The 26,676-nt window shown below is 45.0% G+C and overlaps 1 protein-coding gene across 2 annotated transcripts in view; it reads left to right on the forward strand.

Moving 5' to 3' along the window:
• The first annotated feature begins 4,433 nt into the window (after nucleotides 1-4,433).
• Nucleotides 4,434-26,676, forward strand: part of LOC149371660 (cell adhesion molecule Dscam1-like) — a 324,006-nt gene continuing 301,763 nt past the window's right edge. For both annotated transcript variants that reach the window (XM_089565897.1, XM_089565898.1), the window contains exon 1: nucleotides 4,434-4,662. The gene's annotated coding sequence lies outside the window, so the exon portion shown is untranslated. The remainder of the gene's footprint in view (nucleotides 4,663-26,676) is intronic.

A 26,676-nucleotide genomic window follows, 5' to 3' on the forward strand; every position in this document is an offset into this window, starting at 1 on the left:
CAGCCCAATGAGTGACGCCGTGTATGGTGGACACAAAGAGCCAGAAACAGATGGAGAGCCTAAAATTGGTAGAATGCTTCACTCTATCACGTGACTTTGTGAATCAATGGAAGAACACTGACGGAATGGTGAAAAATTTGGAGCAAAAAATGAATCTCGGCGTTAACATAACTCCGTTCAAAGTACGATAGCAGTGCTGTCGCTTGTGTGTCCCGTATTTACTTGTCTTTTTCGTAGTCCAAGTGTGATTTTCATGGTCATCTATGTCTTGCCGTATGCAGCATCAGAAAGACTTCTGACGCCTGCAGAACGAGAAACTGCCTTTGAGAACACTGTTCATTAGCCGAAACGCATCATTTATTTAATTGAGTCACTTGGCCACGCTGGCGAAAACAAAGAAAGCCGTTTGAATTTTGGCGCTCTAGAGAGATTTTCATATCCTAATGTGCGCATTTGGGCCATACCTGCATGGGCTTCTACGTGCTTCTACCATTTTCTCTACATTTACTTTTAAAGCTCAGGAAGGAGAAATTGTATTGCTGCACTTTAAAAATTAATCGAATTTTCGAGTCACGAAATCACATTTACATAGTTTCCAAACGTCTTTTCTTACACACTTCCCAACACTGATTCAGCTGTTTACCAGTAATCTGCTGGGTGACGTAGTTAAATGTTTGCTCATAGCAATCAATACATCATGTCGATTATTATATCATAAATTATTGTTAAAATTTGAACGTATACACGCTCGACGGGAAACACTGCCTACACACTGCAACTGACAGGCCACTCATCTCATTTCCTAAACTCAGATGCATTGGAAAACTTATGCCCCATAATTGTTTACGTTAAAAATTACAGCTACAGCGCAAGGTCTTGCACCAAAGTTTCAATAGCCTGAAGCAGAAATCGCTGAAGTAGTGCAACTTTTACTGTTCACGCATTGTAGCGAGGCCAACAAGAGTTCACTGATAGGCCACATTGGTACAATGTACGTTATTACCTATACATCAACCGTTGGCCAGCACCGGAACCTGCTGCCCTCAAAAGACAGAGGGTCGCAAAGACGTGCAATAGACCAAGTCATTCATTTTTTAATGAAACTTCTTGGTCGGTGTCCCATCACTTCTCAATGTGCTTTTTTTTTTTTCTGAAAACGAGCGACAGTACGATCCACAGGAAAACGAAATTTACTTCATCCTCTCCATCACACTGAGACGGCAACCACAGAGTTCTGTGCTTAGAGCATTGATCTAGCCTCTGTTTACATTGGAATCTAAAACTGCTTCCTCCTGTCATCTATATGTCACAGTAGCAACCAAGGCCTCCTGTGCATTGCGCTCTACGGCAAACTTTTGTTCTAATAAATAAACGCTCCGTCCTCTGTACAGCCTGACGCAAACTCATTGTACTTCTTTTTTTCGGCTGCAAGGTGGCGCTGCCGGTTAGAGGGAATGTGATACAAAAGGGAAAGCCCACATATCACCAAACCGAGCCGTGGCACACTCGTGTCGGTGCGATGTGCTCCGCGGAAGGAACAAAGAGCGTAAAAAGAAAAAGGGGGAGCTGCAACGACGGCATGCTCCGAACAAAGGAAAGTAGCACGGCACCAAGATTGCGGCGGCGGCTGCAGCGGCTGGTATATAGGCTTCATATTTTCGTGGAAATTTAGCGCCCTGACAACGAAAGGCTGGTCCCTGCGATGCGGCAGCATGTCGGGAGGGAGACCCGTAGTGGCGGGTTTCCATGGCACGTGAAATAGAGCAGGGTTACGGAGGGGTAGATAAAAAAAAATACAGGACGACGAGACGCTTCCTATAGAGGTTTCATAAAAGAGGTGAATGCATATATGGGCATAAAGAATGCAAAGAATGAAAGTTAATGAAATCGAAACTAATCCGAGCAGGGAAGAATGGTTTCGCTTGGAACGGGAAAGGGCGTCAGTGGCATAGGCTAGACTTAGATTGAAGAAGCTTCAGCTGCATTCAACTATTCTTCCCTTTGAGAAGAATGAACAAGAGCCGTTTGCTTGAGGAAGACCTCAATGATTGTGTGCTCATAAGACGAGAGACCTTCTACTTCTGCTCTCTCTTCACTTTTCTTACTTTTTTCTTCACGAAACATACTTTTTCTTTGTCCTTCTGCGGTGCGCTTCATTCAATCGTTTATTTTGTTTTTCCTTTAGTGCTTTGTTATTTTCTCTCCTTCCAATTCCACAAGCACACGCGGAGATCGGTAAAGCTTCTTTTGTTTGAGATCTCCGTTCTCTATCGACTTTCGATTCAATCACAGCGCGACTCTGGTGACTCTCAGTGAAGATAAGAAGGGGAGACGGCGGAGAGAAAGAAAAGCAGAGGAGGTGAAATGACGAGCGGCGACTAAAATAAACCAGAGGTGGGAAAGGAGGAAACAGAGGAGCGGATAAAAGGGAAACGAAGGGAATGGATAAAGGACGCCAGCGGATGCCACCAACTCAAAGCGACCGGGCTCGCATCGCTGTCGGCACTGTCTGGGAGAGTTGGGGAGGGGGGCTCGGGAGAAACGACATTCTATTTGCCGGCTTCGCTCTTCCGAAGGTGTGCTCGCCGTTTCGCGATTTCTCGATGGCATTCTCTTTCTCACGCGGCTGTTTCCTTTTTATTGGCTTCTCTTTTTATTCCCTTTGCACGTTTCGCGCCGTCGCAGCACGCAAAGAAACAGGTGGACTTCTCTTCAGCTTTCTGCCTTATTTGTTCTTATTTATTTTTTCTCTTTCCAGCGCTACATCGCAGGTAGATCAGACGATCTTTGGAAAAGTAACGCTGCCGAGCAAAGCAATCGCTATAAGAGAGGTTTGTGGAGTTTTTCGAGCACACAGAGCTCCGCCGCAAAGTGCTTCACATTAAACAGCTTGGTTCAGTCCCGTCTTAATTGTTATAGTCTTGAACATTTGATCTCTACTATGCCACAGCCGATTCATGAAAGTGTCTATAGCAAGAACACTTATTAGGCATGGACATCAAGGTTAAGTGAAATCTTTGCTGTTTGAACATAAATACTGACCCAGGAATAAGCAGAAACACGGTGGAATGATGGTTTTTCACAGGTTTGCGCGAGTACGGGTGAAATTAGAAAACTATTTACCTGACCTGACCTAAGTGATACCGTTCTGAAGTCAGAGTGATGGATAGAGCATGCGTGAGACAACTCACGATTAATACGAGTAATATTAACATTGCACCGTTTTCCCATTATGTAGACGTTATATATTATATGTTTCTTATTACGAGAATTTTGGTGTCTGATATATTTATTAAGCGGCAACACAGATGCATAGCACACGCCTACCCCTAACGCCAGAGCACTTTAGAGCGAATTAGCGGGCACATGTGCCAACAAGTCTTCAAGTGTGCGTATATTCTTCTATATTGACTGCGAACAATGTAAACAATATGTAATTATTTATAGGAACGTTATACTCTGATTTTATATTTTTCCACAGTTAAGTATTACATACTAAAACCAAGAAATGAACGGTGGCGCAACGACACGAGAAAAGGACAACACATGCGAACACGTGTTGCGCACACGTTGTCCTTTTCTTGTGTTGTTGTCATTGCGTCGCCAACCATTTAATCATGCACCAGCTCGCCCCACAGGTTTTCTGAAGTACTAAAAGGAAGTTGCCAGCAATCCTTTACTTCGAGTCTTTTCCTAGGAGATACGTTTCATTACACCATACACATTCATTTTGAGACAAGCAAACTGAAGATTTTCAGATAGTAGTGACAATTTATCACTAATTTGTCGCTTCCCTACTGCATATAAATAAGGCAAAACAAAAAAGATCAAAAAAAGAAAAATAACATTATTCACACTTCCCTGCTTCCCTCAATGAAGAGCAATAGAGTTTCAATCCTGAGCACAGGCAGCCCTCGTTAACGTGTTTCGTAAAGGCCAGCTGAACTCCACTTTCCGAAAGACGAGACTCGAAGCAAACTGGACGGCTGTGCAGCGTGTAGCCGCAAATGAGTGTGTCCCAACCGTCGTTGGCGAGAGTAAAAAACGACCAGCACGCTACGCTGCGCTCCCTTCTTCCCCCGCCCTCCTTCCCGTCTTCCCTACGTTCCCGCAGCGGCCTCTCGCTTATTGCGGTTTGGGACGAAGCAGCGATGACGACGACAGCGGGGCCGGCTTTCTTTGTGCCTCCTGCCGGCGCGAGATACGGCAGACGCTGTGAGCGCGCTTCGTTGTGTGCTGCCGCGTCGTCGCTCGAAAAGCGGCCGAAATAACAGAAGCGACCGCAGCACCGTCGACTACAGCTACAAGCATCAAAAGGTGGCGAAGCCAGTGCCGTGCAGCGTGAGAAAGCTTCGCGGTGCCGCCGACAGGCGGCGCCAGGCGGCGGGGAAAGAAACACACCGGCTCCTCGCGGGAGAAGCGCGGACAGGCGATCGCGGAGCGAGTTGTGAGGGCCAGGTCGGAGCCGCGGTCGGAAGTGTTCGGCGTTCTCGCATCCCTCCTCCGCTGGAGCGGCAAGGCGCGCTTTTTCTTCCCGCCTCAGAAGAGACGCACGCGGTGTGTCGGCTTTCGCGTAGTCTTGGTCTTGGACACTGTCGACGCTTGGTGGGGGCCAACGAGACCCTTTTTCACCTGGAGACGAACGTGCCACGTTATAAAGAGGTGAGCATGTCTTCAGACTGGCTCTTACCTTAGTTTCTTGAGGCGGCTCTCAGTGAAACCATCTTGTCGTGTCGAAACAATCAACGAACAGAAGAAGGTTGTGCATGTCCTGCTCCTGTTGCAAATACCAACGGCTATATCGTGTGTTATCCCACTGGCAATCGAAGCAGCTTTGTTGCGCTGAGGGGTAGCACGTGGCTCGGAATGAGGGTGCATGCGGGAGAGATAATGTCGTTTCGCGATATATGGGATCCCGGTTCTTCTAAGCTAGAGTTCCCATTATTTGATTATGATCCGGTATATACAAATCAGAACCTCATTTGTCCGAAATTTTGCGCCGCCACTCATAACCTTCAATATGTGACCCCGAAGAGGAACCTGCATTGCATTCACCATTGCAACGCTCGCTGAAGGTCCAAATGCAATGATTTCAGCTATTGTTAACGCACTTTTGATGCGTCAGTGGGAATTTTAGCATGCAGCGTTTATAATACGAGATACTCTGTTTGGTAACGTCGATGCGCTATCCAGAGATGTATATAAATGGGACGAGGTTGCCTTTCATTTCAATTATACAGGCTTTGAGCAGATGAATAACTTATAGGGTCAGACAAAGGCAGAGAGGATAGCTTACGGCTATTACAGCGCGCCGGAACAAACAGTGCCTAATTCATGCACATACGACAAAAGTGCTTCGGCACATATCCAGTTGTTTCCTGCTGAGCCAAGCCGTCATTTGGGATTCTGTATTCTCTGGACTAAATAAATAGTTAAACGCGCATCGCATGACAACACAGCTGTATCACTTGTCAATTGTCACTGTCTGCTTTGAGCCTGACGTAAATATTTGCTTTCTGAGAGAGTACCTTTGTCCAGGGACCTTAGAATGATTTCTGTGACTTGAGTTCATTCGTGGGACCCTTTTGGTGCCTTTGTGCCCTCCTCGTTGTAATATCTATTTAAAGACACTAACCAACTATTTTGATTTTCTTGGTGCCGGTTTGTGTCGCAATAAGTAGCGTTTGTACCGTTCGCTGTTTTTTACTGCGCGTGGACAATAGGATACGCTCGTCGTCAGTGAAGCATGGCGTCGTCGAGATTGTCGAACAGATACTTTAATGATTACTCAGCTGTCGGCCCCCTGTTATACAAGTATTATGCGACAGCCATTAAAGAAGTTTTGATCAGAAGGCCCAGGTGAAATCGTGATTACGTACCATGTGGTGAAGAAGCTTTTGAGAGCTGTAGCTCTCATTAAATGCTCAGTTCAAGCGCCTAAAAAGTGACAAAGAGCGAGGCCGACGGGTATGGCGGCAAAGAGCATAAGTTCTGTCCTTTTTTTGTCTTTATTATCGTACCTATTTATCACTGTGCCAACCTTTGGCGTATAACGTTTCCATCGATAAGCTCTCATGTTCTCCAGTGAGGCAGAAGGCCGTTAACGATGCTTCATTAAGCGCGGCTGCTCGCATTGTGCTGCGAGGCAATGAACCAAAGAATGCGCTTTCCATGCCGCATGCACAGATACATCACTGTGTGCACCTTATCGCGCATATCGCGAGGTTTATTAGCCTGTAGCTAAGAATGGGCGTATCGCTCAGGCCGCAGCCGTATCAAACCTCGCTTTGTCAACCATGACATAGTTAGCGTGGCAGCATTAGTGTTGGGAAGTTTTGATGGCGTGATCGGTGGTACAGGCAACCAATTTTCTTTTACTTTCAAGTCAATAGCTTTCCTCGTGCCGAAAGGCAAATGTTCTTTCAGCAGTTTTTGCGAATGAGGGCTCGTTATCACTCAATAACGACCATCGATTTTCTGCCGCAATATTTGCATTTTTAACGAAATGCTGTCGCCAACAACGGATAGCATTAATACGCCAACTAGGAGCACAAACGCGTGGTTATCGGACATGGTAGAGCTTGCCCAAGATGCAAAATTATGATTTTGTAACCTACGACATGCACGTAGGGCAATCTTTTTTTTTCTTGTGTGTGGCATCTGTACGCGATATGTTCTCACTCTTTAGAATACAATTTTCCTTTATGGTGCGTCAAACGCAGTATGTTTTACAGCTTCCGCCTTGCAATATAGGTATCTTAATGTATGTAACAACTCACCATGACTCCTTAACAAAAGAAGGAACCTGTTAAAAAGTGTATAATATCTCTCAGAAGAGCAAACCTCACTTTCGACATCAGTAGATAAATATCTGCACCTCTATTGCCTGTCTCTCTTGGAAGGCGTTAGAAAAATTAGGTGGGCCGCCCGCTACCGGACCACGGTCTTCAAAATTTGTTGCCGGGAAACGACAAAAGCTATTCATATTCCTAAGCACGTGACTGAGCCGAAACAGCTGCGAGCAGACATGTCAAAAAACGACCGGATCGACATTCAAGCGCTGCGGCGGAGCGCCTCAAAGCAGCCGTAAGAAACGAAGCCGCAGAGGGTTGGTCGCCGCCGTTTAAAATCAATTCGTTGAACCTACTTAAGTATGCGCCTCCTATCTTGACTTTTTGGTAGAACTTTCGCAGAAGGAACGATATTGGAAATTGATTTACCTGCCTAATTCAGTTTTGGCTGTTTTCTTGCCTTTTGGTATTCAGTAATGAGGGATAGAGTACGGCAAGTAAATATTTGTAGCCCTGTGTCGTGATTGGTTTTAGATCAGGAGCTGGGCTCTCTTCTTACCCATGCCTTAGCTGAACACTGTGGTTATCAAAGTGCGAGCATTCTAAAAACATCAAAAATGTCTCTTATCTACGCGCTAATACAAATGTTCCTTTTTTACTGGAAGGTGGAGGACAGGAAGGTGGTTGAGGTTGAAGTCTAACCCTAAAACACGAGGAGATCAGCGCGAATGTTTACTGACTTTAATTAGAGATGATCGCTCCGATCGATCGTTTCGATCGTGAACGATGCACACAAGGATAGAAAATTTTTTTCTCAATACTTCTGGTTATATCCAATGCTCCATTGAACGCGCGGGTAATTCAGCTATTCCATGTTCTATATTGATTTTGTGATATAAATGTACTCAGTACTTACTGGCTACGTAAAGCTTTACAAATTTCGGCCGTACGTCTTACCTAGGCGAGAGTAGTGAGGGGGGCCATTTTTTCTTGCCTGTTCTCATGGTTACACACATGCAATCAACATACCTAAGTGAAAGCTACCCTCGAGCGAAGCTCTTCCACTGCAAACGTCCTGCCAGTTTTATAATCAATAGCAAAAGTCATCAACTGAAGTAATTTTTAGCTATAGAAAGACAGCTTCTTACTCCAGTTTTTTTCTTTTTTATTCAACCGGGGATCGAAAGCCTCACTAGTCCTGCGCAATCCTGCCTACTTCGACTTAGGCAATTTACAGAGCACTCAGCCGGAGCGTCTGTTTATGCCGAGCTCGTTTGAAGCACAGTAATGAGCTCTGAAACAGCGTTGTTTTCCTTTTTGTTCGTTTCCACTCTGGTACCCAATCAAAGATTTTACCTGGGGGGCCAGGTACAAATACTCTAAAATTCTGATATTTGATTGGAAGCGCTCTTTCATGTTCTCGAGGGTACTTGCGAAAAGGTATTCGGATCCGTAGCTCTAAAATAAAAATTGCTCCTCCGACATTGCAGACACTTTCTCTTCAGCTTATTGCTCAACGTATGAACCAAAACTGCATATCTTTGATTGCTGAATTCGACATCGGAAACCATTGCAAGAGACTGCCAGGTGCGAAATCATACAGAACAAGTACATGTAGAACTAAAAGCACAAGAAAAAAGAGGTTGGTAAACGTCTAATTATCGAGCCGGGACCTAGCTCATTAGGCTTTTTGCTCTGCGCTTATAGCAAATTTCGAAAGTTCACTCGTACGGCATAGTGCGCGGTCTGCCTTAAATCTATAGGAAGGAACAGCAGTCTGCGAGTGAATATGATATTGCCTGCCACAGATACAGTTTTTGACGTTGCAAGAAAGACAAGACATGTTTTCTGCCTACTATATTTTTCTGCGCAGGGGTCTGTCACAGATGTATGCTTTATTGAGTAAACAGCGATTTGGATATCTGTGCTTAGCGCAGGTAACTTAAGTAGGGTTTTGCGTTGCGAATGAATGGAGCTCCGTTCATGAAAAAGTTCACGCCTGGAGTAGTGAGTACGACATTTGGAAGGAAAAGGATGCAAAGCTACTCTATGTTTCCATAGTCTCAATTTAGGTCCACTTAATTAAAAAAAAAATTAGTATACGTTTCAACCATCGCCATGGTTTATTTTTTCATCGCTCCAAGCGCGTGACTGACAGGAGCTATATATATTTTGTTGCTCTGTACTGTATATCCAAGAAATTTTGCAGTGAAATAAATAGGTTGCAGTAATAAATAGGTTTTCACATAATTATTACTAGAAATAATAAACGAACTGAGTGCGTTCAATACGCGCGTGCTCAAAAATTTTCAGATGCGTGGACCTTATCGACTGGGGGTAGCATATTAGGCCGGTGACTATTACTAAACCAAAATAAAGAAAAAATAGTTGAAACTAACGCCTCTTTCGGGCGCACGCGCAGCTAAGTATTTGTGCCGCTAAAACTTTAAATTGGTAAGTTGAAGCTATTAAAGATGTAAATTATAAAATCTGCAACGACGCTTCATATTCTACTTGTTGGGTACTAACTACAGGATGAGTGAGCGTAGATAACATTCAAGTTGACAATAAATAAAGGTAAATTTGTTAACCACAACTTTCCTTCAGAGACTGAGGAAAGGTAATGAGCTCTTGTTCTGCGCTCTGATCATAGTGGTCTCAAACAGCAAATAAAATAAAATATTCTGCTTTTGTTTTTAGTACCTTTAATTGCAAGAAAGGAAGGCGGTTTGCAAGAGACGCTTTCAAAAAGCGTCTCTATAACGCAATGAAAATTTTAAACTCATCACAGACCATTTTAAACCCTCCCGAAAGAAACTGCGCAACATAACCCTGAAGAAAAATAACCGATGTTTTTAAAACTAATGGTCGTATTCCTCTGGTAAAAGCGTGCAACGGCACCACTATCAAAAACGATGTTAACTGTAGAGAGTTCCAGATTAAACAGTGCATTATTTTTTTCTACCAAAGCAATCAGTCTTTTGCTTTTCAGTCATTCGTTAGAAACTTGCGACCAGTCATTTCTCGTAACTGCAGTGGTTTTAAGGAGCCTTGCTTGGAATCAAACAGAAAAGTTCGGCTACGGACAAGAACATTCGCAGTTCGCTGAAGTAATAAAATAGGGCCAGTTAAGATTTCATGTTTGTTTCAATGCTCTGCGGCCGTCTTGAAAGCACAACGTTGAGAACGTGTTCTCAGGATTGCAGAAGAACACCACCGGTGCAAAGTGATATGAAATACTAATTAAGTTACGAAATGAGCCGCACAAGAGAGTGATAGGATGAAGGCGGCCCGGATATAATTTCCCATCAAAGGCTGCTGCTACCTTCAGAAATGACGGGGCGCTCATTGCAAAGTTGCACGAATAACTGCGGAACTCTCTGTCGGCGTAGCAGTTTTCAAAAACACCAAATGAAATTAAGTTTAAGCTCATGTATCGTATTTACAAAACTGTCATCTTGAGAAAGCTCGTCAGCACCCATTAATTGAATGCAGAGCCACCCCCGCCTCCATCTTTCACTGAGCTATCTATGAAAGTTCATATTTCAGAGGGGCAAATGCTGATAAACACACTATACACTTCCAGCACGGTTCTCTTTTTTAGACACCCTCGGTAAAGAAAAAGTTTACGAAGTTCTGGAATTCGCGGCAACAAGGCGTGCTTTATTTCCCTCGAAAAATCTTTGTTTTCTTCGTTTTGTACACGCCTTAATCTTCCTGCAAAATTTTCGCCACCTTACGCTTCTTTCTGGCATCGCAACATCATTACTCAACATCGAAACCAGTAAGTGCTAACGCTAAGAACGCGTGTTTGCTATCACCCAGCATGCCTGCTTTCTGTTGAATTCCTACCACAAACTGTAGCAATCCTGTAAGGAAACTTTTTATGATGACGCAAGAAAAAACCTCTCGAAATTTAGGTTGCGGTTGTTTCTTGCTAATACAAGGCACTTAATCCCTTATTATGCATTCACTATTCCAATTAGCTTAAGCCTAAGTCAGGCAAAACAAGCCGAGCGTGTCGTGCCCTTTTCGTAAGGGATGTGAAAAGGTTACCCAAATATAGAATGTTCCCGCACTCGCGTGAGTTGAAGCGTGCTAAGCCGATCTCGTTGGCGGCACCTCTCACGTTGATGTTTAATATGGCCCCCAGGTTTAGCTTCTCAGCTAAACGTGGCAGCGACATTGTGCCATCTTCTCGCCATCTTTTCCTCGTGACTTGTTACACTTTCTTTAGTTCTTTTCGCATGGACAGTTAATTACCATGCTAAAGGCGAAGTCTTTGCATGGCTTTTCTTGTTACTTGCAAGCAAGAAGTATTTAATCCCGGATTTTATAAATTTTCTGCCCAAACAATCAAACTTCAGTGTTCCTTGTCCACGTGTTGGCGGCAGAGTGAATAGAAAGTGTGTGAGAAAAAATTGCAAATTACAAGCTGAGGAGCACTTTTTATCTTCTGGTGTCATTTTTTTAAAACGATTTTACGACCAACACACTAACACAGTTATATCCTTGTACCTAAAGAACAAAAAACACCGTTTTTAGCAAAAATCAATGCTTTCTTCCGGGCAGCATTATGGAATTCGAACTGAAGAGCGTTCTTACCAATCAAGGGGGGTGAAGTGGATAATTTCACTGATCTGTACACCTTGAGAAACTCAAAGAGGACAAACCGAGAGATATAAACCAGTTCTTTCAAAGCCTCGGTTATCTGTTTCTCCCCGTCCGTATTCTTAGCGCTCGTAAAACAGCATTACAACTACGAATAATGTTCTTTAAACACCTACTTGAATAAACGACACGCCACAGGTGTGCTGCAACTCCAACTTGGTAACTAATGTCCTCAAGTCGGTGCAGTCTTGCATTCAAATTGTGTGCGATACTGTTCTAGTAAGGAAAAGTAGATTCTGCGGCCAGTGGATATAATCTGGAAGCAAAGTCATCTCTTACTTTTGAAAAAAAAGGCAAGAGCCGTTTTTCTTTTTGTGGTGCGTGACAGATTCTCAAAACTTCGGATTTAAAGTTCTCGGCGAATGCTTATGTAGTGCGGTTTTATGGCCGACACAGCGCAGTAACCACATAAGCATGGATGTGGACGAGCCCCGTTGGTAAGATGCCACTGAAAATATACACGCGTGCTTGCCCCTACAATCAGCAACTTTTGACTAGCCTTCTTTGCCAATGCTTGTCCCAAATAAATACCAGAAATTTAGGAAGAAGTACTTCTAGTTCCCTGGTCTTCCACCAGGTGTCACGTGCTCTAATATTCAAAAACTACGCGTTAACATTATGCGGAAACAAAAGTTTGCGGAAACAGTAGAGGCTCGATCACATGCCCTTGGGGTACCGAGAAGCATCTTTAGGCTACTCGTCCACCGAGCTGTCAATACATAGAAGCGACAGGTCGGCTTTTAACCCTACTGCATGGGGTTAGATGACTATGTTCTGAAAGTGTCAGTTTTGGACACTTTTCTTCATTGCTCTGAGTCGCACCTGTATTTGTTTCCTCTGCCAAAAATGCGATGGGAGCAGCATATTTTTCACATATTGAATTTTCATCTCCCAAAACGCTTCCAATTTTGGTAGTTTCTATATACTCTAACTGTTATAAAATTTAAAAGTCGTGGAAACTAAATCTCTATCAGACAGCAGGACGTCGCTGCCTTCAGATGCTCCTGAAAACAATAAAAAGCCTAAATCATCTGAGGAAATTAAGGGTGATGTCTATGCGATTAGTTGTTGGAAAATATCTGCCGCCTCCCTTTGGAGCGCTACAGACTGCTATGCTTAACGGCACTTCTGGGCGCTGTTTCGAATTTCTTCTAATTGTCATCCGGCTGTGAAATACTAAAACGTAATATACTTTCTGCAGTTCGTTTGCTACGTAATGTGAAGCATGTATTAAATATTTAGGGAATTGATGGCAAATGAAAATAATCCAGATATTTTTAGGCCCTCCCGTAGGCACCGGGTTAGTACCATGGACTTCTTAAAAAGCAGAAGACAGGGCTTTAGCCAGGAGTCCCTCAACATCAGCCGAAGAGCGGAGGATTTTTTTTATGAGGTTTAGAAAACTTGTGAGCAATTTTGTTCTGCGTTCAAATGCAGGTGATTGTATTATATTAATCAGTTAAAAAAATATTTGATTTCAGACAAAAGCAAATTAACTTGCGAGAACAGATTGAACGTCGTCCGTTAAACCTGATGATTAACAAGGGTTTAGATAGAAAGTTAGGATGATACAAGGTTAAGAACACAACAGTAAAAGCCATCAACGCTTTCGCTGCCAAGCGAAAAAAAATTACGATGATATGCGAGGTGCCAGTCAGCTTAAGCCACGGTTGCAGCTGCGAAATTCAACGGGTACTTTTTTCATGACCCCCTGCGGGACATAACGTGTGCTCCAGTTCTGCTTTTGAACATTCTTAAATTATACACTGCTGCGGTTATCTCTGACCGCACGTGGAGCATACGGGTAGAAATCACTGAGAAGGCATTCACTGCTCTCCATCAATTACCAATGGTATAAGAGGCCGGCAAGTATCCCAGCTTTTAAGTCTCAAGTGTCTATTGCGTGGTACAGTCAAGCATCTCAAGGCGGTACGGGGAATGGCACTGAGGTTTTTCTGAGCGCACCAAATTACTATGACATCCTCCGAAATACTGAAGCTAATTCTCCTGAAGGAGGAATAAATAAAGTTGCTGATGATCCTGCGCAAAAAGAAAAGATAGAAAAGAAACAGTCTTTCTACAGTCTTCGTGTTTCCATTCTCTCGCTTCTTTGCTGCTGTTGACGTATGCATTCTTACTGATCGAGCACCCAAACGAATCATTTGGGCTCCTGACCACCAGGGCTTACGAAGTAATGAGGCCGCTGACGCGGCTGCCCGAGCGCTTACTCACCGGGCTCCTCATCCCAGCTCTTCTGGCTCGGAGACTAACCAGCCGCTGCTGCGATTCAAGGAAATCATAACGCATTAGAGCGACAACCACCGCCTTTTCCCGGCTCCTGCAAAAGGGCTGAGTAAGACGGAGGAGCGAACTTTAAGGCGCCTGCAGACAGGTACTCTACTCTGTCCTCAATAATAAAACATTACCATCCTAACACGGATGGGCGATGATGCCCACACTGTGGGGAGACCTGTGATATCTTCCACATGGTGTGGGCATGTACTCAAAATCCCCACCTCCCCCTTCCCCTACCCCTTCCAGAGAGGCATGGGAGACTGCCCTCCTCAACTGCTCCTCGCTTGAGTTCCAAAGGGCTCTGGTGAAACGGGCGAGAGACGGGGCCTCGTCATGCGGTGTCCCGGACTAGGGACGCCGACCATGTAGCGGGGCCACTCTGTGGCTCCCAAACTCTTTTTCACAAAATAAAAGTTTTCACCACCACCAACACCACCACCCTTACGCGCCCAGTACGAACCTTTTTTCTTTGTAGTCTCTCGATTCCACTCCAGTGGCCGGAAAGATAGGGCAGGACAACATTCATGACTTCGTTCGCAGGCGCAGTGTCTCTGCGGCTTGTGAAGATAAACTAATCCAGCACGATAAGCAACTAAGCAAATAACATTTTCTTTAGGGTCCAGTCTAGTAGATGTAAGGCTTTAAAATTTTTTTATGATTCAAGCCGGGAACAGTATAATTTGCGCCGCAAGTCTTTACATCGAGAAGAAACTTAGACTCACTGTGTATCAGTTATTGCTTATGCACAAAATAGAAACTAGTCAAAGAATAAAACTAAGGAAAGATGATAAGAAGGCCTGTGGGTGAGGAAGGGCGTGGAGGTAGTCGTGGGCATTACAACTTGGCAAAGATTTTTGTGCTTAAGCGGAGCATTCTTTTCCGCAGGAGAAGCATGAAGGGATGAGAGGTGACGACTTTCTCAACCAAATGTCTTTCTCAACCAAACTTTTCGCCGCAGTGAGTGCGCCAGTGCGCCATACTTGAATGTGTTAAGTAACGTAACACGTGCCGGCGTGTCACGCGAATTGCAATTTATGTTCCTGAATTTTAAGAAGGAACAAGCGCTACTCGAGGAAGTGCGCCTTAATCAGGGTAGTTCGTGCACTTTTCGCGAATATATGAAATCGCTTGCCACGAAAGGAACCCTCAACAGAAATACAGAGCCACGTTTGTAATTTTTCTTCCATCACTCAAGTGCAACCTCTGCCTTTCGCCTGTTCTTGCTATACTGTTTGTTGCAGACCCTACCTCACACCTTAAAACCTAATGTGTTGGTCCCCGTACTACTCTTAAGCAAACCTGTTGACATCGTAAAATGTGAACAATTTCCATTTGGGCAACTTTTTCAAATACTTTAAATACTTTTTAACAGCACTCCAATTGCTGCTTTTTACTTTTGCAATTTTCAGATGATGGTCATTCTTCAAAGGATTGCTCATACGAGGTCTTCGAGTCACTTCGAGTCAGTTAGGTTAGCTGGAAGGTGGCTAGTTCAATTAATTACATTTCGACAAAAAAAATATATTTACCTGCTATGCACCGTGGAATCACCTCCGCATATACAAAACTAGCGGCAACCGCACCTTTTCGCTCTTCCGAACGTGTAAAGCGCACGATGTTACCGCCTACATTAAGTAAAACACGCTGCGTGGCTAGTTGGTAATGCATTATTTCTAGAATAGTAATTTCGCGCTATTTCTTTGAAATGAGCACACAGAGCTGCGCACCTTTGACAGACAAAGCAGCACCCGAACAGCGCCCGTCGTGTCATGTCTGTCTGTGCTCACCTGTAGCTTATGGCGCTTAATTACTATTCTAGAAACTTTTGCCTTCCTTGCCTTGCTAGGTGTGTTTCTGTGCTTCTATATTCTTGGCTTGCTCTTTCCACCGAACGTCCGGTAAGATAAGCGATATGACCGCAGGAAGGCGCTGCCCTTAGCCCCCATCGCCGACCAAGACCAAGTTCGGCGAAGCTCTCTTCACCTCGTATACACCCTTAGTGAGGCGAAGTGTCCTTTCTGAAGCAATGATCCTGCATAAACTATCGCCGTAGCTCAGTTGGTAGAGCACCGGCCGCGAAATCCGGATATCGTGGGTTCGGATTCCACCACTGGCATGTAGTTACTTCTGTTCTACTTCATAATGAATTATCCTTCAATGACAATTTTTTTTCCTTCATTCAATACCGCAGATTAAAAATAAAGATGGAAGCGTTCCCCAATGCACCTTTGTTTCAGTGAATGTAGGCTACCCTAATATGTGTGTCATAAGAAGCCCCTTATTTTTTTCCCCTTGTACGCTCAGTACCTTAACCAAGGCCTCTGTCCTGGCAGTCTTGATGCCATGGGTAGCATAACAGGGTTCCCGCACAGCTCCTCTCTTATTGTTTGATCACGTTTTCTGTGGCACTCGCGGTAATGCAGGACGTACTACGTCCGCCACTATGGATGACGGTGGCGCTGCTGATCACTCTGAAGGTTAGGTTACACGCAACGTAAATTCCTCGGGACGTATAAAAGTGCACAGCCGCCGCCATAGCTCAATTCGTACAGCACCGGACGCCAAAATTCGGTGGTGGTGGCTTGGGATTCCGCCTGCGGCATGTGGTTATTTTTCTTCTACATCATAATCAATTTTCTTTAGTGATCGCATAATCATAATAATAGTTTTTCAGTATTCAACGGCGCGGATTCAAAAATCGATAGAAACATTCCCCTATGCTCCTTTGTTTGTATGACTGTTGACTTCTTTCATGTGTGTGTCATAACAAGCCCCTCTTTTCCTTTCAACTGTCGGCTCCATTCCATGATAAAGTTCTACAAAGCTTTCTTCTCATTGGTACCCTGTTTACAGCTGAGAGCTCTTTGTGCACCAATGACTTTTAAGCAGGTCGCTAGAGAGCTAGATTTTTATACCACATTTTTTCAAAGATTATTATTAATGTTTTTCAGAATCTAGTGTGCCGTGTCTACGGTCCGATTTCTTGGCACTTCTCTATGCATGTAAACCTCGCGCGCTGTATTTGCCATGTCGCTTGCGCTGATGTAGTGTTTTTTTTTGTTTGTTTGGTGTACGACTAGTGGAATACGCTCGGTCGGATTCATTCTGCGGTTTCTGAGTGCGAAAGAAATTTAAAAATTGATTTTGAGGGAAGGAAATGGCGCAGTAACTGTCTCACGTATCTCGGTGGACACCCGAGCCGCGTCGTAAGGAAGGCATGAATGAGGAAGTGAAAGAAGAGAGAGAGAAAGAGGTGCCGGTGTGGAGAACTCCGGAATAATTTCGACCCCCTGGGTATCTTTAACACGCACTGACATCGCACAGCACACGAGCGACTTTTTGCGTACCGCCTCCATCGAAACGCGGCCGCCGCGGTCGGGTTAAAACACAGATACTTTGGCTGAGCGCGAGGCATAAATGCTTTTTGAAAGTAGAAAAATGCATTTAAATCTGCTTACTGTTATTACTGCCAGCGGCTTTTCTAGGCTTGCAATCTGTGTTTTCTACATTTTCGAACGGTGGTGGTCAGGCTGAGATTGTAAAATTATGCCCTCACTGTGGTCGTTCCTTGAAAAAACCAGTACGCCGGTTCACTACACTTATCACAGCGAAATCTTCATCACTACGGCTTTAACAAAATAACATTGTTTTACCGCAAGGCAGTTCTTGAACGAGCACATGTAAATAGTGCCAGTATGTGCAAAGAAATTTTTGTAGTTGTTGTGTTCGATCGTCATAAGGCATAATTTGTCCATTCCAGACGCTGTCTGGGCATCTAGATAATATAAGCACCGACAAACCTAATTTCAGTGCCTTTCGTTGAAATCGATTATCTGTATTGGAAATGCCATCTAAGCACAGAAATGGGAGAGGCCTAATGACATAGAAATCAAGCAGGAAGGAACTGCTTGTTTGGTTTGATCTTATGGCTGAAAAGCATGTACAGGAAAGAAATCAGATCACGTTTTTTTTGTTTTATTTAGGTTGTATATGAATAATCAATAGTACATGCTACAGTCCTCGACCCTTTATTGACCTCAAACCCGGCTACCGAATCTTTCATCTCTCGAAACAGTATGCCGAAAGTTTCGACAAAAAGAACGCACCCACAAAAGTCCGTCGCTTTCTCGAAAACAGATCGTTGTTTATTCGGGTCTTGTCTTTTATTTTAAATGGGGCACAGCGTGAAAAGTGCGGCAAATGTTTTTTTTTTTTTGTAAACTGTATCTCGCTACCCTCTTTTAAAAGACCTCTCCAACATGATGTGCCATCATTTAATTATTAATTTCGTTCTTTTGTTTCGTTTCCTATAAATACCAACCCTAATAGTGTGAAGCAATAACTTTTTGTGCTCTCTGTGCTGATATTCAAAACCAAATTTGTTCTCTAAACTTTCGTCTATTTGTGCGTTCGTGTGTGTGTGCGTGCGTGCGTGCGTGCGCTGTTGGTTCTTGGGTAAGAAATTGGGCTTTTCACAAGCCAGCAAGCTCGGGTTCATTTCTCAACTGCAGCTGATAAAGCAAATTCGCGCGTGTCTGCGTATTCACGACTGTTGTAGATAGAGCCACACTTGGCCTGGCTTAATCCAAACCTTTTAACGGTAAATGTATAACAAGAGGAACACATGCCCTTTATTCATACGTTTGTGCCACTAAAGTTGGTACCAACGTCCAAATGCTGTGGTCGATTGATTTATCTGAAATCAGTTCGTTCTTCAACCATTCATAATGGCATTCAATCACGCGTATGTGTCGCATATGCATACTAAAAAAGTGCGCGATAAGGAAGCGTGAATTTCTTGATATTCTACGGACTTGTCCTAGGCGAGCTATTTGTTAAATCCTCATGATCACGCTTGCTTGGCGTTGTCACCCGCTCTGCTTATTGCTTTTTAGGTGTGATTACATATACTGGATCAGGTTTGGCAAGCGAAACAGCTACTCGCGTCCACACCACCTGTATTTCCGTCCAGGGCTCAGAAATCGTCGGCTTTAGCACTGACAATTGTGAGGGCGTATGTTGGGCTCCTTCGGGCCACAGGCATGCTGGGGTGCGAAGATCTCTTCAGGACGCTTTGTTCTGGTGCAAGTAGGGTTGTTTTCGTAATGCAAACATGAAGATATATGGCCCGGTTGAATTTAATCAAAAACTTGGCTGCGGTTTAGCTCTGGTTAAACCTGGACGATAGCGAAAGCAATATCGGCGCGTAGCCGTATATTGTTGCGTGAGCTGCACTGCCGACAGTCTCGCCGTTTCGCGTGCTCTTGCACGACCATCTGCGCATGCGCGAGGAGCAAGTGAGGTCACTACGCATAGCTGGCGTGCCGGAGGCCCCGGCGCGCTAGCTGTGCGCCGCTACTGCGCATCGGAGAGTAGAGAGAGGGGGGGGGGCTATGGAGAGTGCGCGGCAGTGGCGGCGGCCTCGGCACGCTAGCTATGCGCCGCTACTGCGCATGCGCAACTGGCGAGTGCGGCGGCGGCACCCTTGAGTCACCCGCGCAGCGACGGCGATGGCACGCTAGCTGTGCGCCGTGTGACGTCACTGCTCCTCGCGCATGCGCAGTATGGCCTTTCCTCTGCTCCGCGAAATGGCTCGGCGACTAGCGTAGTGTTGCTTTCGCAACAAAAATTTTTTCTTTGAAAACCTTGAAAGATACCTTGATGCGGTCTGGACACCTGTATTCTACGCAAGGCAGATATTCTTTGCGTGCTAGAGTGCAATATAAAGACGATTAATTAAGTAAAATCAATAATTTAACTTTTTATTTCTTCCTTAAGGGCGCTGCATTATATTCTGAAATCGAAGGCCTTTAACGTCGAAGGTGAGCCGTGTTTTAAAAATTTCTTAACCACATCATAGTTTGAAATATCTGACGTGATAAATATTCTTTTGGCATCACGATAAGTCGACTTTGTTCCTTTGAGCACATTGCTGAAACTACTTCCATATGCTTGGTATCGTCAACTAAATCACGTCCACAACTTCTACATCGTAAAAAGTATAAACTTCGTCAGTATTTAATTGTAGCGCAGCCATTTTATCAATGTCCGACGTAGGTAAGCCTACCTGGAGAGCTTTCTAAATTGTTTTTTTTTTCAAAAGCCTCCTTCTTTTCACGTTCGATCCCGCGAACCATGGTGCCGATTCTGAAATTTTAAAAACTGTGCTCGCGTTCAACTCTGATGACCTCTAACTTTGCAGTTTATTCATACGCCGCTAGACCTAGAGAAAAAATATTGGGGAGACACTTAGTTCGGCCTTTATGCCGTGGTAGCGTCAATGGATCCCGTCATCGGCTCCTTTTGCCCAAGCAGACACGGACGTTTCTATATTCTCTGGAAGGACGCATTACATAGGTACAACGCTCCAATTCAGCGAAGCCGTGGGAATGTGTCTGTGTGGCCTAGAGGTAGTGTGTCTTACTCGCAGCCCAAAGGTCAGAGTTCTGGTTCCCGAGTAATGCTGCAATTTTCTTTTCAGAACACTTCATTTTATTTACATATTTACGTGTCCTAATGATGTTTTAGTCGTGCTGCCACCTTCTAACCACTAGTTTTCTAATGCTTCAGTCTAGTTTTTATTCTACCCCTCTACGTGTGACGTCGAGACTTTCTCCAGGAATCGGGCCTTTTCGCCCACATAAGCGAGGACGCCAACTACGTCGGGTTCTGCGCCGAACGAGACCCCTAACATTATCACGCTAAAATCTGTATTCAATGATTTTAAAACCCAGGCATGCATCTCCGGTACAGCAGCATTCGTATGCGACGCAGTGATACGATTCTGCCCCGAGAAAGCGCTATCTAAAAAATTGAATACGCACTCCCAGTGCGATGCACAGAATACCTCAAATCGATAGGTATTTTCTGGTGCAGTATGAAGAGAAAAATGAACAGAGTAAGGGAGAAATGCTGCTTGTACCACACGGTATACAAGCTACGCTAGAGTTTCACAGACATTATACCATGTTCAAAGGCCTCGCGAGCAAAAATTAGGCTGCGCTGCCCAATAAATTTTTTTTTTACAACAGCTACTGCTGACAACCACAACCATCACGATGTGAGTTAGGTTTGTTTGGTTTATTTTATGGGGTTTAGCGTCCCAAAGCGACTCAGGCTATGAGAGACGCCGTAGTGAAGGGCTTCGGAAACTTCGACCACCTGGGGTTCTTTAACGTGCTCAGACATCGCACAGTACACGGGCCTCTAGAATTTCGCCTCCATCAAAATTAGATCGCCGCGGCCAGGATCGAACCCGTGTCCTTCGGGTCAGCTGCCGAGCACCATAATCACTGAGCCACCGCGGCGGCTCGCAACGATCTGAGTTAGGTTCAAAGTAAAGCAAAGCAATCTCCCAATGTTTAACCGTTTCTTCCTTGGTTTATTTCTTTTTTTTCTTCTGTTTTGTTGCTACCAGTTCCGTCTGCTGCAATGTAAAAGATTCCCAGCCCTTTGTCAAGCCACATATCTGGCTTTTAGCCCAAGAATCCATCCAGTGATCGGTTACTGGAAAATAAAACCTGATTCCTATTGTGAAATATCGTACTTTCAAGATACTTCATTTTTTGTGCATGCGCTGGTACTGTAACAGTCCAGGTCCTTTGTTTCGTGCATTGCATACCTTTCCCCAATCCCTTTTCTTCTATAGTTTCTACTGCTAGAATGTAAGTGAATAAAAAGGTAGCAGCCTGAGTTAGCTCCCAATGTTTAACCCTTTCTTTCTTGGTTTATTTCTTTTTGTTCTTTTTTTTCGGTGCTACCAGTTCCGTCTGCTGCCATGTAAAAGGTTCCCAGCCCTTTGTCAAGCCACATATCTGGCTTTTAGCCCAGGAATCCATCCAGTGATCGGTTACTGGACAATAAAACCTGATTCTTATTCTTTCACTCCTACCTTCCTCCCTTCCCTTACGGCGCGGTTAAGGTGTCCGCCGATATATGTGAGGCAGATACTACGCCATTTCCATTCCTTAACAACCAATTTACCAATTTATTTATTCTGAAATATCGTACTTTCATGATACTTCATTTTTTTGTGTATGCACTGCTACTCTAACAGTCCAGCTCCTTTGTTTCGTGCATTACATGCCTCCCCAATTCCTTTCCTTCTACAGTTTCTCCTGCTAGAATGTAAGTGAATAAAAAGGTAGCAGCTTGAGTTACAATTAAATCTCTCTATTGTGATTGCGAATCTCGCACGAAGAAAGCGCTGGATAAACCTCTAAGTAAGGCTTTTTAGTTCAAAACGTGTTATATAAGATTGTTATCATTACTATTGCCACAACATGGGAAGAAAAAATTAGTTGGAGCATGCGCGCAAGCAGAACTTCTTGCGATGTTCAGAGATTGTGTCGTATTAAATATTAAATATGCGATCTTCCATATGCAGTAAACAACGGCGTTGCATGCAGTGAGCAGGAACGCATGCAACTTGCTAGCGAAATGAAGTGACGGGAATCACAAAAATAATGCTTCGTCATGATGTTCATACATAAAAAACCATACACCCACATACAGCATAGAAGTTGAAAGTACCAGTTTCTTTCAAAATCATGAAGTAACTTCTGAAATACTTTTACTCGCAAGTTTACATACAAACTTCATGTTGCTCGCTCAACTAAGACGGCAACGGATCTCACAAAACATCAAATAAAAATATTTAAGCATGTGAAGAGAGATATGGGGCGCAGGTCGCATCCAAACTACCGACAAAGATGATACGCTGCCAGAAATGGATTGAGCGGTTTGTGAATGTACGCTCTCTCTTTGGCGCTGCTAGTCCGATACCGACAGAGCGCATTCTTTTTTGAGCCACATTGTGTGGAGCGGGTCGCAGAAGCCCTGTCAGCTTTTACGGCGCCGCTAACTTTACGTACCCTACTTCGAACTTCGCTCGCTCCTGCGCTGATGGTGTCGTCGTGTGAACGTGTTTTTAGACGCGTACAACGCCTCACTGATAGCCTCTAAAACCCTGCAGCAGACATTGTCTGACTATATCTGTGTAGCCTAAAGAAATATTGCACTGAGGCAGGTGAATTGGACAGCAATGGCAGACAAATAAAATAAAGCGTTATTTCTACGTGGCTACTCTAATCGTCTATGGCTAACTTGAGGATGACCGCAGTGAGTGCGACATCTGTGAGAAAATCCAGCTTTGTCATAACTTTGCGGCCGAGTATCCCGCAGCAGCGCAGTCTGTCTGTGTTTGCACCGTCTACGTGACACGCCACCGGTTTCGACCGATGGAACATGCTGACGAACTGCCGTGGCCATTAGCAGCTCGGGCAGCTTGCAGGTTTAATGCAGATGCTTTGCAGAAATCACTGCACCCGTGCATCGCTGTGGTCTCGGAGGTTTGCTGTCCGCACGCACAGAAAGGCTGAAGAGTCGCCTGAGCCTTGTTCTGAACAAGGTGAAGTTAGTGCATTCTGCTCAACGTAGCAGGAGAGTCGACATATATAAGCGGGACGAGAACGAAATAAACAATCCGCGCACTGGCGCCAACCTTAGCATGTGTTTTGCGTTGTTCATTTGTATGCTGATTCCTCACGCTTTAAGAAAGGTTGAGGCATTCTAGAAAAATTGCGTTCAGGCTAGGAGAAGAGACGTTTTCGTCACGCAGTGTTGAGGAGCCTAATTAGGGTCTTATTAACGTGCCCATCCAAGCTATAATTGGGTGTATTCGTTAGTGTAAGCGCGGTGTTTTTTTTTTTAAGTAACAGTGTGCAGTACTCTATGACAGAGTTTTATCTATCAACAAACGTTTACGACGACACCCACTTCGTCGTGTGGCGTGCCCTTTTCGGGGCATGCTGAGTGGCGCAGCCCTGTTTACTTCACGTCTCTTGCCCCGCAGCCATCCCCGTCCTCTCCGCACTCCGGCCTCATCGCACGCTCCCTCCGTCTCTTCCTTCCGCACGTGCGAATCTTGCGTTCAGGAGACAATGCAAGAGTGCACCGATCGAAGCGCCGGTCTCATTTCACGGCTTGCCCGAAGGAACTAGTTTGGAGTCCTACAACCTACGCCTACTTTACTTCCACGCCGGCACGTGTCATGGGCCGTTATTCCAAAAGTTAATGCTGTCTTCGGGCGCATCCCTACAGCCCCATGGTAGAAAGCACAGCAGGGACTGGTTGTGGCTTTTCAGGACCGAGAGAAGCGACAGGTGTGGTGATCTATTCTCCTTTTCGCGGAAAAATCCGTCTTGCGGACCGCACCCTGAGCCAAGCTTCAGCATAATGCGATGACGCAGCTGGCGCGACGCCCGACCTACGCGACGCTCGTCCTAAGATAGGCTTGTACTAAGGAGAACGGGATGGCTCAATAAAACAGAACTAACAGGAGCCAGGCTTTGAGCGACGCAAAAAACTTGCGCCTGGCCTGGCACCTAAACCGCTGCTTAAGAAAAAGGAGATGGTGAGAAACAGATCTGGCACGACCCCAGGGCCTGTTAAAAATAGGGTATGGTTTGGTGCTATGATGAAGCTGCGATGTTAGTGTTAAGCGGATCAAGTGACTTCGCCGCTCCCGCGCGTAAGTTAGATTTTTGTTCTTGTTATGGACGGTGAAGAAGCTTTCGACCACCGACATGTGCAGCAGTCTGAATTTTGTGGTCGCCGCTCGGGATTCCTTGTCGTGAGCGCTCTGGAGCCGGAAGCCAATCGACGCTAGGACCAAAACAAGCATTGGAGTCAGACGAACAGTGGTCGTCACACCATTAAAGAAATTTAGGTTGTGTGCTTTGCTCAAGATATACCGGCGTCTTGCGCTTACTTCTCGCCCACTGCACCCGCCAAAAAGGTTGGGCGCTTCATCCGGGGCTATCTTCAGTCTCACGTGAAGGATCCGCCAGTGCTTGTGGGTGACTTTAACATAGAACCGACGCATAAGCGCTTCGTAGAAGAGATGCGCGACTTCAATCAGCAGCTCGTTTAAGACGCATCAAAGCCAAAGCCAATGACAATAGACGAGTATTGACTTAGTCTTTCGCCCTCACAGCATTGTATGCCACATGAAGCTTATTAGTACGCGCTTTAGCGGCCACAAGATTGTGCTTGTGTTGTGCGCTGTTAAATGCAATAAAGCAAAGTATGATGTTGCAGCATATCTGCTATCTTTTGTAGGTGCTTACCACAGCACAGTGCGCCTGCTTTTATCCTAGCTGTTCCGTGCTGTGTGCGCAAAAAACCAAAGCAGCGTTGCACAGCACGCAGTAAGCCGGCACTCGCCGGAAATTTATGTGCTAAGCAACGAAGCTTCGCCCTGCCTCTTTTTTTTTTTTATATCGCAGCTGTTAAGTGCCCGTTCCTGGGGTTTGGCGTCGGTGTTGAAGTCCTCTGTAACTGGAGGGGTAGTTACTGCCCTCTAGAGGATTACCGGTGGTTACCGTGGAAGGAGGAGTGTATGACGGCCACCAGTTGGCACGCATGACGTGCATGGCCAGAAGGGAGTTGCATTTACTGCTTAATTTCTTCTACAGGGGATAATCGAGGCAGAGTTAGAAGCTTTCAAACCTGGACAGAGACTTTTGTTCGACGTCACAGGGACTCTTCCTCCATTTGGCGTGATTTATATTTAGTCTGTTCCATAAATACGTAGTCTATAGACCTACTTGAATAACGAATCATCTTTAACAACACAACATGCTGGTTCAATACAAGCAGACTGTATTATGTGAACGTGAACGCATATAAAGTAAGAAAAGTGTCGTCGTCACACAATTATAATTCTCACCACGCTTTGTTTAAGGTGTATTAGATTGCATATGCCTCGAGAATCGGTTCTCATTGTTGAATAAGGCCAAAGGTTTAGTTCCTAAATCAAACCATATAGAGCACGGACTTCATTCATTTAGATAATTAGACTTAGTAGAAGTGTCATTAGACACCCCAGCACCTAATGAAAGTAGAGTGTTCATAGAATGAAGCCGAAATGACATCTGTGTAAGGCACGGGGTGGTCTATTAGTGCCTCTGTCGGTGTATGTTTGCGGACAAATTTCTGTGGCTTCTCAGCACAAGGCGGCCAGCTCCACGTCTGGGTGAGAACGAATGCTTAAGTAGAGAACAGGATAAATTTTACGTATGCCTGAATGCGTTAAATTATTTGGCTTCTTATCATAGAAGCCTCCTCTACTACATTTGCAATTTCAACCTAAGAAAACACATTCTACGCAGTGAAAAGAAGAGGACACATGATAAAATTTCAAGTGAAAATGTTCGCTTCTTCATTTCCCCTTTGATCCCTTCTAGTTGGTGTGTTGCTTGCCTTAGCTACAGCTGGGTTCAACATACGACAGCGCCACTTAGCACTCTGTAGCTCCTCGTATGAAAACCTGCGTGGTGAGCGTCACAAGCAAAGATGCCGCGACCGAGTTTGGTGCTTGCAAGACTAATTTTTTTAATAAGCAGAAAGAGACAACAAACAATACCGGCACGAAGCAGGACGGTGTCCAAAGCATCACACATAGCACACTGTCCAGTCGGATGTCGTCCTTGTTACAACCACAAGTGCGCCAGGAAGAGAACACAGTGGGTCGAAGAAAAGCAGGCAACTGCGTCGATGACAAATAGATCTCTCGACAGCGTTCCTTTTCTTTCTCCTTCGCGGGGGCACTTCTCGCTCCGCGCGGTCGCAATCAATTTAGTAGCGTCTCGAAGGTGGGCGCCGCGCTCCAATCAAGGGCGGCCGTGGTGAGGGACTGCGTCGGACTCCCGTGGCCGGCAGCAGCACAGCGCCGGTCTGCAGCGTTGACACTGGAAGGGAGCAATCTTCGAGACAGGAGGCTGCAACGGCGACCGGGGAGAGGAGAGGGGTTACGCGCGCTGCGCGACGCTGCGAAGACGTCCGCAGTCTTCCTTAATTGGATGGGACAGGACGCGTTGCCTTCGTCGTCCTCTGTATTGCGTACCCTGGTTCTCTT

The sequence above is a fragment of the Amblyomma mixtum genome, chromosome 1 (genome assembly GCF_055824585.1).
Source record: "Amblyomma mixtum isolate Tamu chromosome 1, ASM5582458v1, whole genome shotgun sequence".
Classification (NCBI taxonomy): domain Eukaryota; kingdom Metazoa; phylum Arthropoda; class Arachnida; order Ixodida; family Ixodidae; genus Amblyomma; species Amblyomma mixtum.